The 16,326-nt window shown below is 47.8% G+C and overlaps 1 protein-coding gene across 2 annotated transcripts in view; it reads left to right on the forward strand.

The window, feature by feature from the left end:
• Nucleotides 1-16,326, forward strand: part of lov (jim lovell) — a 124,924-nt gene that overhangs the window by 1,407 nt on the left and 107,191 nt on the right. The window lies entirely within an intron of this gene.

Consider the following 16,326-nt stretch of genomic DNA (forward strand, 5'->3'; position numbering starts at 1 on the left):
AAATTGATTTCGCGCACGGAGTTGAATAATTAAGCCTTCTCGCGAATCTCACGTTATGATTAATGCTAGGCATGTAATTAAGGCGTGGGTGTTTAGCTGCCGAACCGAACCTGCACCTTTCCGCCTTGCGCGACTTGTCCAATAGTTTCCTACAACAGATATCTCTGAACGTTTTACGCGAACAGCCTGAGTCCGAAGAGAAAATAAAACACAATGAATCATCTCGAATTTCACGATCTTGAAAGCTTTTCATTTTCATTCATAGCTTGTGGATCCGAGCTTTTATCTAGAATGCATCCTGCAGCTGATTACAGGAAGTTCCCACCCCAGAAAAATATTTTTATCCAAAATCTACGCGTGCTGTAATTAGTTGCGTCCATTGTGTACGTCAATTCTTCACCCCATCCCTTTGCAAGTCGTCATAAGTTAGCGACTGTCACGCATAATTACTTACACTCATTCTCACTGATTGTGAATTGTAGAAAAAATTATTCTCGAAAGCGTTCAACGCGGTATAAAAGTAAATATTCGTTCTTAATCAGCATCCCCCTTAATTTGTGATTCTGTGATAGTTATAATATATAAAAATAATATTAATAATAATATTATAATAAATTTCTTTTACTAATCGCGGAACGGTCGGTCGTAATTTCGCCCATATAACTTCAGAGACGAGTCAAGTCTTGGCCGGCGTTAATTGTATGTGAACCGTGTAAAGAACAAGTTTTCAATTCAAATGTTCTATTTGCTTTTCCGGCCAATTGAAAAGTTTTGTCAGTTCATTGCGCTTGCGCCTGCGCTTCTAACTCGAACGTGTCAAATCGCTTGTTAGAAACACCCGATAGAATCCCATGTAAGTTTTACAAAAACGCGATTAAAATTACTTGCGGATTTCATAGGAAGAAAAAACAGTCAGATTCAATACGCGATACCATCTGTAACCATGTTTGATCCGTGAATTGATCACCAACAGCGATCAATCGTTGGCAATTTGCTAAGCATACAGTTTGTAATTTTCCCCTCGTTGTTCGCGTCAAACTTGACAACGTCATAAGTTGACGAACTCGGGAAAGCTTCCCTTATTTCATGATGTTATAACTGTTGCAGGTCAAGCAACTGTGACTTCATACAGGACAACGAATCATACAAGTATACACATATATATATATATATATATATATATGAAGTCACAGTTGCTTGACCTGCACAGTTATAACATCATAAAATAATGATAATATATATATATATATATATATATATATATATATATATATATATATATATATATATATATGTATATATCGAATGAGGGAATTCTTTTTAGAGCTTGCATAAGGTTCGAAGCTTATATAAAAACTGCGGCGTTGCAGAGAATCAAATATGCAGTTACGAGTAGCGATACAATAATGCCACAAGAATATTACACGCGTATAATCTGCCCACATCTATCTAAGATATACGAAGCCATGTTCGATACATATACGTGCAGATATACATACAAAACCCATATGCACATATGTGTTTGTACATACGCAGGTGCGCGTAGTATACGAATGCGTGCACATACATACGTACAAACACACACGTCACACACACACACATACGCACACATGCGTAGCCGCATCCAGAGACGAACGACGACGAAGCGAGGGCAAGGCGCTGGCTGACTGGCCAGAGATTCTTCGCGGGGTGGCGTCGGTAGATGAAGGGGGTTTAAGGTGGCGGGGGTGAACGGGCTGGTTTAGCGCTGGAAAGGGGTCCCGCGGTGCAGGGGGTGGGGGACGGGGGTGAGTTGGAAATGAGTGGGTGAGGGGGTGGCGAGGGTAGGTCGGGGGGACGGTGGGACGCCGGGAGGGGTGGGCAAGCGCCGGCCGAGCCAAGCTAAGACGCGTAATGACGCCCTGAATCAATATGTGAGGCACTGAGATATGCATACGAACTAAGACAACCGCACCGGCTCTCTCCGGCGTCGGCGTCGCGGGCGACGCGGGGGACGCTCGACGGCGGCGAGGAGGGGAGAAATTAAAGACGAGGCAGGCACAAAAATAACGACCCGTGAGCACCCCCAACTACTTCTTCCCGCTATATAGCCGCCACCCCTCCGTTACCCAACTCCTGCATCTCCGAGTCTCCACCTTCCCCCCCTCCGCCCTTCCCCCTCAACCCTCGACCCCCCTCGCAAACCCTCTGCACCCTGTGCTGTACCAGCTCTCGGTACCCCCGACCACAGTCTTCGCCAAAAAAGAAAGTGCGCCGGTCGTGGCGTATAGGGAAGAAGCAAGTGAGTGAGAGAGAGAGAGAGAGAGAGAGAGAGGGAGAGAGAGAGTGGGAGAGCGAGTGAGTGAGAGAGTGAAAGAGATGGCGAGATGCGCGGAGAGCGTAATCTCTTACACGCTGTAAAATCCAAGGGTGGAAGTAGCGAGATGAGTATACGTATAGAGATGTAGAGAAGGAGGAAAGTAGAGACGAAAAGAAAAATGAAGAAAGTAAAAAACAGTAGAAAAAAGAAGAGGAGAAAAAACGATTCACCGCGGAAAGTCTTATGTTGTACCGAATTTACTCAACGGTTTCTTTCTATGGCTATGCATGTGCATGTATACGTATGCATGTACAAGTATACCGGTATAATAAATGCCGTAAGATCCAGAGTCGGCGAAACGCGCGAATGACTGCAGCGCGGAAGCTTGAGACAAGTTTGTAGGCGTTTGCAGGGAGCGTAAATCGCGTTGGCCGGGACGGCCTCCTTCCGTTTAAAAATTCTTCCGCCCCGCCGGAAGATCGGGAACGCCGTCGGTAACGTCGTTTGCAAATCCCTTCGACGTCACAGGCGTCAATCATCTAGACTAGATATAAATAAGGGGAAATGTAAATAAATAAAAAAACAGCTAAACCCATTTCGTCGATGGCTGCACTCGTTATCGTCTAATTCGTTCAAACCTGCGAGCATATATATTGTACAGTTGATTATTGAAATTTGAACGTGGTTATACGTAGGATACGATCTTCGGTGTACTTGTACGCCAATGAAGAAATATGCTCTATGATTGTTGGCTGGAAATTTGCGGGTAATGAACGGTTCGGTGCGGTATAAATCGAAAACGTCGATGCATCCGATCTGGTTCGTTACTCGCATCCATCAATTGCCGGTACTTTTTATGGAACGGAGTAATTCTACACATGCCGAAATATCTCGGAATGGGTATCTTATGGTAATTGAGCGACGGTTGTTTTGCGCATTTGCATTTACATGACTCAACTTCGGGGACGGTGAATTTAAGTTACCTACTACTATTCTTTTCGTCGGCATTGCGAGGCTATCAATTTTTTAAACGAACCTGCAGGTCAGGTAAGAAATTTTTAGCCAATACCGAAAAACTGCGGACAAGCTATTCATTCCCGATTTTCACACCAGTTAGATTCTACATCGAATGTCTCAGTGACGAGCAACACTATTCAATCGGAATTTCGAAAACTAATTTCTACCACTGAAACTTCCGGTATAATACAACGTGGGTTGAGATAAATTTTGCTCAGAACTCCCGAGGTACAAAGCCACCTAGGTCATAAGGATACTCAAAATAATCTCTCGACAAAATTTATGGCTGCCTTGAGGAGGGTAACTGATGCGAGAGCCAAACAATTTATAAACTATATGCCGTCAAGTATTCCAAACGAACAGAATAACTGTCAAAACTGTGCCTCTTGACAGAACTTGATTCGCATTATCTTACGTAACACAAAAATTAAAAGGATAAACATTAAACATGGTAATAATAATTTTTATAAGACGGAGCGCTTAAGGCTATTATAACCTCACAAAGCGACAGTCTTGTGTTGCAATATCCGGTTCAATTGTTGGCTCTAAAATTGGTCAAACAAAAAAGGACAAGAATCGTCTGAGCGTATATCTGTTACGCGGCTCTTTGATTAATCTTGAACTTTGAATTGCAAATAGACATTTTATATGGTCTTGACGACTGACCGGCGCAGGGTTATCGCTGAACACCACTGCGTGTAACACGTAGGTATACTTGAATCCCACGCGAAGACGGTTTAGAGAAGTGGCAAAAATCGAGGACCCAAGATTGTCATGGATCGCGGTAGGATTGGTGTACCGAAATTGCGAGGGGGACAGGAGGCTGCGGGTCGGTCGTAGCTTTATATTTTCTTATTTATTTAGAGAACGGAGCGCGTGACACGGTCTGGATCAGCGCACGTCAGTCATCTTTGTTAATCTGACGTACACGGTGTTGTAATAAGATTAATGAGAAACGTACGTAATCTAATATTGGGGAGCATTTGAATAATGCGACTGACTCTGGTGGCCAGGCACGAAACAATAACAAGTTCCAAGTCCTCGCGGTAGCAGCGGGAGAAATAAGTCTAGCCGCATGATAATGCGAGAGCGGGCCCCGCTATCGATCAACGCGGTTAAGGATATGCCATTAAGAATCGAGTCCCTCGCGTGGCGGAGTATATGAAGAAGAATAAGAAGAAGAAGGAGGCGAAGACGACGACGAAGAACAAGAAGAAGTAGACGAACTAGGAGCCGAGCACGTACGTGCGGCTGCATCATGCGAACCACCGGCGTAGATGTTAATTTTTCGCTAATCAATACGAAAAGTCTAAAATGTCTTGCGTGTGTGGCGGCTTCCCGACGTCGGAGTATGGTGGCACCCTCCGCCGCCTCCCACCCCTGCCATCTTCTGCCACCCTCTCGCTCCACGCGGAATCGCGGTGGGCGGCGGGTCGAGAGGGGGGGGGGGGGGGGGTTCTCATTAAGCAGCCCAGGCACCGCGCGCGCCGGGGGTTCGAATAAGAAGGCGAAGAGGGCGACGAAGAAGAAGAAGAAGAAGAAGAAGAAGAAGAAGAAGAAGAAGAAGAAGAGGAAGAAGAAGTAGAAGTAAGACTCGTAGTAAGACTAAGACGCGCGGTGGTGGGAGAAGGTATAACGCAGGTCCGCGTGTGCGACAAAGAGGGCCGAGGAATTATCAGGGCTCGCACTCTCGCGTGGCCTGTGGGGGTTTGGAGGAGGCAATATGGCCGCCAGTGATGAGTGATGCGAGCAATCCTTACTACGCGCCGCGCTCTTCCAGAGGCTCACTTCGGACGGATCCTCGTCATTCGAGTCGCATGGCGCAAAGCGCGCTTTGTCCCCCCGCACGCTGCTCCGCCGGATTTTCCCCAGGGTCCGTTAACCGCGCGGTCCGAATGATCCGCGAGATGATGTACCTTGGCAAACGAGAGCATCGCGGAACTGCGAGAAGAAGCCCACCACGTAAGACTTGGTATCCCTAGACGAAAGGCTGCCTGCAGGAGTGCCCTTCGAACCCGGAGAACCCGCAAGCGGAGCCGTTAGGATTTTAAGATTCGACGCGAATCGACGCGAGGGGCATTAATTTAGAGCCGTGGTAGTTACAGCCCTGGACCGATCTCTCACCCTCTGCCGGCCGTCTTCCTCTGGTCCCGAAGTTAAGGGTGGTCTTTGTCTCGCCGCGCGGCGTGCGTGAGCGTGTGCGTAAAAGCTCGTAAGACGGACAGCGGGCGCGTCGAGGGTGGGGGTGCCAACGGAGGGGAATGCAAATTAGAAACGGTCGGGCGATGAGGGGGCCGGGGGGAGGGGGACGACGTGGCGAGGAAGCAGTGGCGGCGGAGGCGGCGGCAGGAGGGGGGGGGGGGGGGACGACCGAAGAGGCGGGGGTGGCAGGGGTATGAGGCGAAGGAGGACGAGGACGAGGAGTAGACGGCGGGCTAGCGCGCGATGCGGGGCCGCGGGGGTGGCCAAGGAGCTTTGCTTATGTAAACGCGTGTGTGTGGGTGCGTGCGTGTATCGATTGCCGGCCAAGCCACCCCGCGGGCCCTCCTTGCTACCTATAGTAATTATTGTGACCCTCATATGTGTGTATTTGTCGTGAGATTTCGCCCCTTCGGATCTCTGTGTGTGTGCGTGTGTGTGTGTGTGTGCGCGCGCGCGCCTCCCTCTCCACCCCTCTCCAGACATGTATGCGTTTCACACGGACGTCCGAGCTCCTTACTTGCTTGTCCGATAGTCCCTCCACCAACCTTCGTTATTTAACGGGTGTCACTTCCGAAAAGAGATATCGTTCGTTCTACATTTCATCACCCTTTTCCCCATTCATCTACACGGGGGTACCAAGTTCTATATCATTAAGGGGGGGAATGAAGGCACCTGGTCATCGAAGATCAAACATTGGTATCATCCATTCCAACTCGTTTGAGTCATATGGGTATTAGTTTATGCAAAATGAGGTCTCTTCGCTGCTAGTCCAGTAGTGCGAATTTAACGAAAGGAAGCACATTCGTTTTTGAAATTCACTGCAGAATTATTCGGCAGCAGTCTTTAGTGAAGTTTACTTCGTAAGTCGGTTGGCTGCGCTTAATTACCATTAATTACAGTAACCATGATTGCACATGTTTTCAATGAACGTTATTGGAAAAAGAAGCAAGTGATCTGAAAATAAAAAAAATTTCCGCTCTGGTAATTGCAAACAATGAATTAGCACCAAAATTTGTACACTCAAGCTTGGGGTATGAAACTATTCTACGAAACTTACCGCTTAACGCCAACAGATAACGGCAACTCAAGTTACATTTTGTATGACTCGTAATGTAGCTTCTGCTTACCTGTATCTGCTGGTGTTGAGCGATGAGTTTCACGGAAAACTTCCGGTGTATAATCCTCTGTTATGTGGACAGTGATTAAGATCCAGCCGACAGTTTTCTATCATAATTCTAATTAAGGCTGACTCGAGAACCAGCAAACTTGACTTCGTGGTATGACCTCTGAGCGTGTGTTAAAGGTACCTTTGAGCCTGTTTCACTCGGTCGAGCTCCCCCAATTGCATCGCCACTGTGATCGATCATCGCAGCGTATATCGCGTTGTAAAGTCTACGCATACGGAGGCGTTGGAGATATGAGATAACGGAATACTAGAAAAGAAAGATAATAGAGGTGGAGAGGATGGCACAAATTAACGACTCTCCGTGATAACTATTAACACGCTCTTGTTCGAAGCCAGTGCGAACCGGGCAGAGCCTCGGCAAGCACGAATGCGGCCGAGGGGGGAACGTCGCACTAAGTCTGGGCATCTACCCCCGGTGGTTAGGACGCGTCGGACTTCTCCTATCTGTAACTCGGCAGAGGTCATCAAAGACGCAAGAACACCGGGGACAAATGGGTCACCCGATATATCATTGGCTCTCCCGCCTTCGTGTTCGAAATAAATGGACTCGTGTGTGTCGGCTCGGGGTAACTCCTTGGGCAGCGTTTGCCTCACCCTTGCCTCTCGACGACCCACCGCCAGGTCTCACCCCGAACATCGCCTTCGCCCAAGGTATATCGTCTTTGTCCGCATACATCTATGTACATGTGTACATTCACCTACAGAACGTTCTCCCGTGTGCTTTGGATGGGCGCGCACCCACCCACGCGCCCTCTCACACACACGCCCGAACGGGCTTGGACAATCACGAGACGAGAGACAGGACGGCAACTTGCCGTCACAAGTGCAAGAACATCCCGTCCCACCCCGCCTCCTGGACCTAAGGGATGAGTGGTTGCTCGGACGATGGGACGGACGTACGGACGGTCGAACGGAAGAAGGACCGACCGGGCAGCAACCCTATCTTCCTTGCACACAACCACAAGTCACCCCGGCTTACAGAACCCCTGGCCGTCCCATTTGGTTCACCCTTCGCAACCCACCGGGTCCCCTTAACATTCTCACCCTATACTCACCCCTTTCAAGACCGTAGTGAAGCCGCCCGAAAGCAGCAACCTTGTGTCTTGAATTACTGACCGCCTTGAGACGGCCGCGTCAGAATTAGAAGTGAATGTTTGCAATTAAATGCGCGATTTCGAAGTGGTGTTATAACGTATTGCCCGCCAAGACGAGGGGGAGACAGGGTGCGCTCCCTCCACTTTCATTTCGATTCACCACCGACTCAGCGGCTCTTAGGACAACGCGATAACTTTAACCGGTGGATTACAATGCCCTGGCTATTCGACCGTTCGACAACTTCCGGCGATTGGATTATATATTTGTATAAAACCCTGGCAGAAACGCGTCCGACGAGCGAGAATTTTGCCCCGGATGTGTGTTCGAAGGAAGAGAGAAGGGTATACAGGGGTCATCTTACGCAATTTTCCGTTTTTGTCTTCGATAAACAATAGAGCTCAAAACCATAGCGGAAGATTTGACTGTGTATTCTAAGGGTAATTAACTTGCACGAGATACAGCATTATCGAGTCTGCCACTCGTTATAACGAGCCGATACCTGTATCTTCAAGGGACTAACGTTGCGGGCTTTCATACCGTCAGTATATTATACACTGTACATAACATATTCGTGTATATAATGCATACTCATGGGCGTTGGAAATTGTTTCAAAGTCTCGGCCTGCTTGCCGGCTGTTACGAAATCGGAAGGCTTTCGCTTTTAGTCTTTATTAGAGTTACGCATACACATTGGCCATGCTCACGTAGGGTCTTCCTTTTTGCTCCAGTCAGATATATTACTGGTATTCGTACTTCGAGACAAGGTCGTGAAAATTTGCATGTCTCAATAAGATACGAATTATTTTCCAGCTTTAAAATTGTTCCTGAAGAGGGATCTAAGTGTGATAAAAAATACAAAAATGTATCAAATTTTGTGCAAATTGTAAAAAAAACCAGTTTCCTAATGTTTCCATAAGATCGCGCCAGTTACTTTTCTGCCCCTTCTATGGTAGAAAGTTTGAAGAACCATTTCGTTCCAGGTTCGTAGTTCATACGATAAACACTGCCGTACAAATTGGCCAGTATGATTGATTCTGCCATTAATAAAATCGATTAAATAACTGGCTTCGATTGTGGATACGTGATTTAGTTCCTTTCACTTCTTGGTATAGCCTTACATAGATTAGGGTTGAGACTACATGCCGGGAGCATCGCTGGTGTAAGTTGATAGTTTTATAACCTAGTGATTTTTAGTAAAGATAATATCATTATACCCGTGCCCAGTGGCCTGGTACTATTTATAACTCTTACGGAGGGGCATCAATGACATTCAGCTACTGAGTGGCACCGAATATAAAACAAGGTACACGCCAACGAAACACGACCAGTCGATGGAAATACGTTTCTTATCCTACAAAATTGAAATTGATGAGGATACAATTTTTCCTCGACATTTATTACCGTGTAACCTTTTGATTCCTTGTTGCCTAACTTTGATTGTAGGGCGACCCTCCAACTGACTCTTAAGATTCAGGAGACCAGGGTGAAGTGGTCAGCTGTCGACGCGTCAAAGATCATTCGAAACACATGTTATCCGGATCCGTACTCCTCATCAAAGTTTATAAAATGCAGTTGCAATTTTGATCAGTGTCTATGGAAAATCTGCACTGAAACTTGCAGATTCGCTTCAATTCAAAATATGGTGGGACTAATACTGCGTTCCTCTTCGCGTATTACAGAAGGTGTGGGATCCACACTCGCGTTTCTGGGTACCCACACACTGCTGAGACACTCACGATTCGTGCCAATTCGACCCGCCGTAGCAAATGTATAACTCGAAGGGGGATGGAAGGAGGAGTATTAGAGGGCTGATCATAGATTTGAACCACGAATGTGATTATCACTCACATACATTCCCGCTTGCAGTACGTGTACGTGCATTCGTGGTAGCTTCGACACACCGAAAAGGCGAAGCACACGTTCGGACTAGTGTGCGTGTCAGCCTACGAGGAACGTGGGGCTAGAGCGTGGCTGTAGATATGGTACGATATTGGAGATTGGCATCTTGGTCGCCTGCAAGAGTGACGTGTCAGGTCGAAAGACGGTCAAGACGAATGGTTTTCCTACTGATTAGGTGATGTATGTACACGCATTGATTTATACTCACAAAAGCATAATTCGAGTTACGTAATGATTGTCGGAGGATCTTTAAGCTAGAAGTATGTTTTGCAGTCAGATTCGACCCTCGTCGCTTTGACATCTTACCTATACATTTGTAGAGGCTGAAAAGTGTCGTGGATAAATATTTTCGGACGTGAAATGTGCAGTCGAATGGAAATTATATTGCACGGGAGACTCAGCACGTGGTCTCCAACGAATTGTTTCACCCCTTTAAAACACTAAATTAGGTCAGAACTAGACGTGATCGATGTAAAAGGGGCCGCAACTGATCGTAACGAAGAGAATCCATGTCTGTAGACGTGGTTTTTCGTCAGGGCGGTTTATCCATATGTCATAGATCTGGGTTCTTGTCATTTGACCAGGCGGCTTGTGGTTACGTAGGTACAACAGTTCCACGAAGATTCCCTGCAACAAGATGAATCGATTTTATGCCTGACACTCCCCAGCGGCTCCCTTCCTCGGTGTAACACTTTCCACACAACTATAACCTATGTCCTATACAGTATACAGGGCGAAGGACGGATCAACCGACGACCAACCAGCCTACAGAGTGGAGACCAAACTCGCGAAGTCGCGTGCCGGATTACCTATTCGTTCGTCTGATCAAATACCGTCCCCTTACTACTTGGCGCCCCGACACTTTCCCTCGCGTTTCGAAGCCTCTGCTAGTGCTTGCGGATTCAAATAACGGAAAAAGAATATGCATCCGTCCAGAAATGTGAGTAGCGATGAATATACAACGAGTTTCTCTTTCTCTATTGATGAAAACTCACAATCAGCTTGCAAAGGTGCCCCGTTTCTCATTAAACTTGTCGTATACCTGCCGGTTATACGGTGAGAAGTCCTTTGTTTCGACAGTCATGCAAACATTATACAAGCCGAAGAACGGGTGACCAGGCAATGCTGAACTCCTTGTAATGATAATTAATCAGACTTGAGGTGCTGAACTTTACAAATGTGTGTTGTGTATAGCGATTCATGCAGTTCGTTGGAGTAAGGAAGGGGTAAAGCTTTGTTCCTACGTGAATTGTTTTACGCTTACGGTCATGTGAGCTACGGTGGACGAAAATTGAGACTATTTTTTTTCCGGCGCTTACAAGCGATTTGAATACTGCTCGTCCCGCCTTTGTAGAGTCACAATATAGTCGGCATATGTACTCGAATACAATAATTACCATTCATTATGCAAACCGATCGCATAACGACCCTGCGTATTACGTTCTACCCCCGGAATTCTATGAATCAAGGTTATACCTGTCGAACATTGTTGAGAAAACGAAACTGGCGAGCACCCCTTGTCCCGCTGAGTACAACAGCACACTGTTCGCAACGGGGTTGATTCGCCATTCGTGCAGTTGTCATCGTGTTTCTGACCGTAACAAAGTTCTTAGGAGGGTCCGATCAGCGCCTGAAGCAGGTATCCTCCCGCATTTTCATCCCCTGAAGAAGGCTGCACCGTATTAATAAAGAAAAACCTGTTTTCGGACCTACCGCAACCACGCGACGCCCTAAATCGCCGGTATAATCCGACCGTATAAACGATGGACGCGGGCCAGCTTGCCCAGGGAATGGGAAAAGGGGGGTGAGACACCCGAGCTGCAGGGTGGCCGTGGCGCGTGCCGCCCGGAGTCTACTATTTATTTATCACCCCCAACTTTCGCTCTAGGACTTTGCTCCGGTTTCCCTCTTTTCTCGACCCTCGTTCTCCGCCGACGCCCGCCCCTGACCTCGTCCGCTCGATCCTGATCCTCATCCCCCTCTTCGCCAGCCGCTGTCCTGCGCCCGAGAGAGAGAGAGAGAAAGAGACAGAGAGAGAGTTTTATTCAGGCCGCCCCTGACCAGCGCAAAGTGGTGGTGGTCAGTTCCGCCGGTGGGACTCGCTCACTCGCTCTTTCCGCGCTCTTTCTACCTTTTTCTTTTTTACACTTTGTTTTTGTCTTCTCTTTCTCTCTCTCTCTCTCTCTTACTTTCCCTCCTTCGCCCCCTCTCGATCCCTCCGCGTAGACAGAACCTGTTTTCTGCGTTGCTGCACCCGCGGATTTCGCGACGTCTTCACGCTGATGGGTGGGGTTATATACACATCGTATAGTGAAAGAGCTTGAAATGCAAACTAGGTGTTCGTGGGATGGACGGATCGCATCGAATCTCATTATCATAATGGAAGAACCTTCGACTGGCTAAGCCTTTGTTAATTTTTTTAGGGTGTTTTCACGCCTCCGTCGAAGTTCTCATAATACAATTTTTAACAGCCCATAATCACCTGTTCGATCATGTTGTGTCCCGCTCAGAAGTACCTTCGGGACATCGGTAAATCATCACCCTATTACGACTCGGGATTAAACGCATGACTGCAGATGCACAAGTATAAAGTCTCCAAAGTTGACGAAACAACCGTACAGATACAACCTTCGGTTCGCCAAAAGAAAAATTCCGCGAACAGTATCGAAAAGAACATGAAACTAGTCAGCAGCTTGCCACGCCCTCAGCGCGTGGTAATTAACCTCAGGAACCCCGGGGTTTGCGGGTGTCAAACGGTTCGCGAAGGGGGAAGAATATGGATGATAAACAGACACTGCGCCGAACTCACGGCCAGCGAAAGGGGCAACATATTTTGATGCGATATTAGAATTATGCGAGGCCCAGGAGCGAAGTCGAATGATACCAGGATGTCGAAGCCAGGGATGAAACACGCGTGGCTGTTGCGGGCGCTGAGCAGTCCGCTCGTATGATAGCTGCACGTTCTTTTGTGTCCCGGTGCTCAGCGGGATTCTCCAGAGCACAGAGCCGGGCGAAGGGTGCTTAGGCGAAGGCTCAAGACTATGGAGCTGAGGAGAAAGGAGGCGAGGAGATGAGAGGAGAGAGTGAAGAGTGGAGAGCGAAGGGCGAAGGGCGAAGAGTGAGCGCGTACAAAGGTTTTGCGCGCGGGCGTGTGCACGCGTATGAGGGAATTGGAACGGTGGAAGAAGAAGAAAGGGATCGGGACGTAACGCTGTGCCAAAGACACGCGTGTGCCGTGACAATAACGGCTTCGAGGCGGGTTCCGAATGATTTTTACGCCGCTCTCGCGTTTCACATTCGTAAGTATACACGTACGTACATGTGGCATGTTACAGGTCTGTGCGGTATCTCGCTGAATTGCGAGCTCGCGTTACACCCTGTTGACGTTATCTCGCCGCTGGGTCAAAGCTTCCGAATTAGACTTGCGCTAGAAATGACACGTTCCGAATATTCGCTGTTGAACATGCTTCGCGGGGGGTCAACGATAGACGGACACCGTTTGCTGACCGGAAAACTGGGGTGGATTTATTTAATGCCTTCAGTCGTAACTACACCCGGTCGAGGAACGCTTGTTTTCCTACGGTTTATAACCCGGAGGGTTTCAAACCGATAACACAGACAAGGATAGAAAGGATGTGGAGATATTATTTTCACCCCCCTCTGAGTATTATTACACGTACTCACGAGCCCGTGCTATCCTGAATTAACCGAAACAATTGTACGTATGACACTTTAATCACGTTATACGCTTTCACCATGCTTACGGTCACGCTTCTCGGACATTCTTTTTAAGGCAAGCTCCGCAGGGGGTGAGATAGCTGCCATGTAACTATCGAGTAGCATCGGAATTGATAACATTTTAATAGGGATGCGCCGGAAGCTTTTTATCTGACAATGAATAATGTTAGCTTGAGCATCGGTAGAAGGCGAATAATTATTATTATAAGAAGTGTAATGAAAGATTTGCAATGGTAATATGGTAATATCTTTGAGATTTGACCCGTACAGAGCATGACACCAGGAGCAACTCTGCCAACGATCATAATTCTCTTATTTGCAATCGAAATTTGCCGTTTGAATAGACTCTTAATACTTTTGATTGCAATAATAATCGTAGCGACAGCAGAAACGATCGGGATAAACAGGACTGTTTCATTTTCGTAGACCGAATTTGGACTTATTCTTAGGCAGGAAAATATCCATTCCTGGTTCTATATGGAATAATTATCACCGGGTTACATTTCTCGGCGGGTGATTGATGAGCGAAACGAGGTGATGAAATATTTATACGTCGATGACCGTAGAACTGGTCCCCGTGATCCGCACTTTAACAACCGGGTGGAACATCCCGGCAGTCTGGACATAGTTGCGCGGGTCAGTTGGTCATAAATACGAAAGAGGTGAGAAACGGACAGCCTGAACGAGATCGAGAGTAGCGGAAAGAGTGAGAGAGAAGCTGAGAGAAGAGAGAGAGAGAGAGGGAGGAGCGAGAGACGATGGTCACAGAGTCCGGGTGAGAGGAGACCGTCGACGGAGAGAACAAGGCGCAAGAGAGGGAGAGAGAGAGAGATGGGCTGACGGATGAAAAAGAAAAAGACGAACTCGGCCATGCTGCGGGGATTCAACGGGGCGGTTGGGGGTAGAGGATAGAGAAGAGGGTGAAAAGGTTAAGGGCAATAAAATCAAAACCAAGGTCTGCAACCCTTCCGCCGTTACAGTCCACCTTTCTCGATGCTTTTTTTTTTTTGTCGCAAGAAAGAGGAACCGACGAGGCCGCAGGAGGGTCGACTTGCGATTCTGTTTGCAATTATCCCTTATTAAAGTTGAATACTTTTATCTAATCTTTCTCATTTCTGAACATTTTATCACTTCGTGTTCGATTGGTCGAAAACTTGTCTCGAACATCGACGGGATGTGTTGAAAAACTCCACTTGATGTTGGGAAGGTTTGATCACTGAAAAAGTAAGTGCAACGTGGAAGCGGCCCGCATTTAGTTGGCCGAAGCCGTAGAAAATTGATTACACATACAGCAATGTTGTTGCAATTATTATTAAGAGGTGCAATTTTTAGTACGCGTAGGAGGTGTCTTAAGGGCAGATACTCGTTTCTCCCCGTTCATTTGCCATGCAAACTCAAACCTGCAACCGTGAAAATTGATAACTCTCAACCGTAGCTGGTGAATGTAAATTTTCCCTAAATCCCAGCTATAGGTACCGTGTAAAAAAATTACAGCAATTAGGATAGAGCGTTGGTGAGACGAGTAAAAGTGAGACGATACGAAGGAGAGAAATGTCTGAAGGATGATTAAAAATGTCTTCGGGGGAGCTGCGGTGCACTCGGAAAATTCATCACAAGCGACGGTAACTTGGCTGCACGCGTTGGGTCGAGCCTTACATACACACGTACGTACATTCACATACGACACGCGTACGTATCGCACGTTTCGCATGGAGCACTACGTAAGTGCCTTTACCCTTCCCACTCACAGCGTCAAGTCTTGCACACGCGTGGCGTGCGTGCTCGGCGAGTGTGGGCGGATGGACACGGACAGCGACACACGTATGTACGTAAACGAAGTGCACGAATGCGGTAAATTCAAACTTGCATGACTGCAGGGCGGGGGAGAGGGGACTAAAGCTCGGAGGGTTGGGGAGGCCGAGGGACGGAGTTGCGGAAACGGCGAAGGGGAGGAAAGCAGGCAAGCAGGCAGGCAGTCGAAGACGAGGGTTGGCGAGTCGGTACGTTCGTTGCTCGAAGAAAATTAACCACGACCTGGTAATTTGAGGTATTGATTTTTATAGTCTCTCTCGGCAAGCATATATTAGGACTGTTCTTTGTCCCCCGCGTTTCACCCCTCCGGCCCTTTCCACCGTCGGCGTACTTTCCCTACCCCCTGCATCGCCGCCGCCAGGCCTCATCCAGAGGCAGGGCCGCGGCACGAACACGGCAGTGCCTGGCGATCGGCTCGAGCGCCTTCCACCCCCCCGCCTCTACGGCCAAAAACTACCCCGTTCCCCACTGCAATTAATTCATTTATTTGTTGCTATTATTAGCCGTACCAACAAGGGTTCATTCTGTGCACGAATGTTGCGCGCCGAGCCGCGCATGCACGTATGTCAGGTATCCTCATCTACGTACGTCATGCGAGGTACAACACACCCACCCTACCGCCGGCATGGCGTTTTACCTACACGGGTCGCTCGTTATTATGGATATTGGTTGTACACCTAATCACGGTTTAAAGAACTTTGGATAAATTGTTACGTAACACGACAGCAGCAGCGTGGCGGTTGCTGCCCCTGCAGTACGGCGACACGTGTGCACCTCGTGTGTGTGTGTGAGTTTGTGCGCGACCGTGCAGAGGTGAGCTCATATCGATTCGTAACCTATTGGCGAGAGAGTTTAGGTACCGATCTTTGATCTTTGCGTAAATCACGCGTCAGCCTGCGCTTCGCGTGTACCTGCCTACTACTTGTCTCTGTCGTTTTTTACGCGACGTTATGTATGTACGTTGTAAGCATGAAACGGATTTCGAGGCGTCTCCGCGGGGGTTCGGCGTATATATTTCTTTCCTAATTGGATAAATAGCTCCAATTAGGTTGATTAAAAATTCCTCATCTAGCAATCG

Source organism: Neodiprion pinetum, chromosome 1 (assembly GCF_021155775.2).
Source record: "Neodiprion pinetum isolate iyNeoPine1 chromosome 1, iyNeoPine1.2, whole genome shotgun sequence".
Classification (NCBI taxonomy): domain Eukaryota; kingdom Metazoa; phylum Arthropoda; class Insecta; order Hymenoptera; family Diprionidae; genus Neodiprion; species Neodiprion pinetum.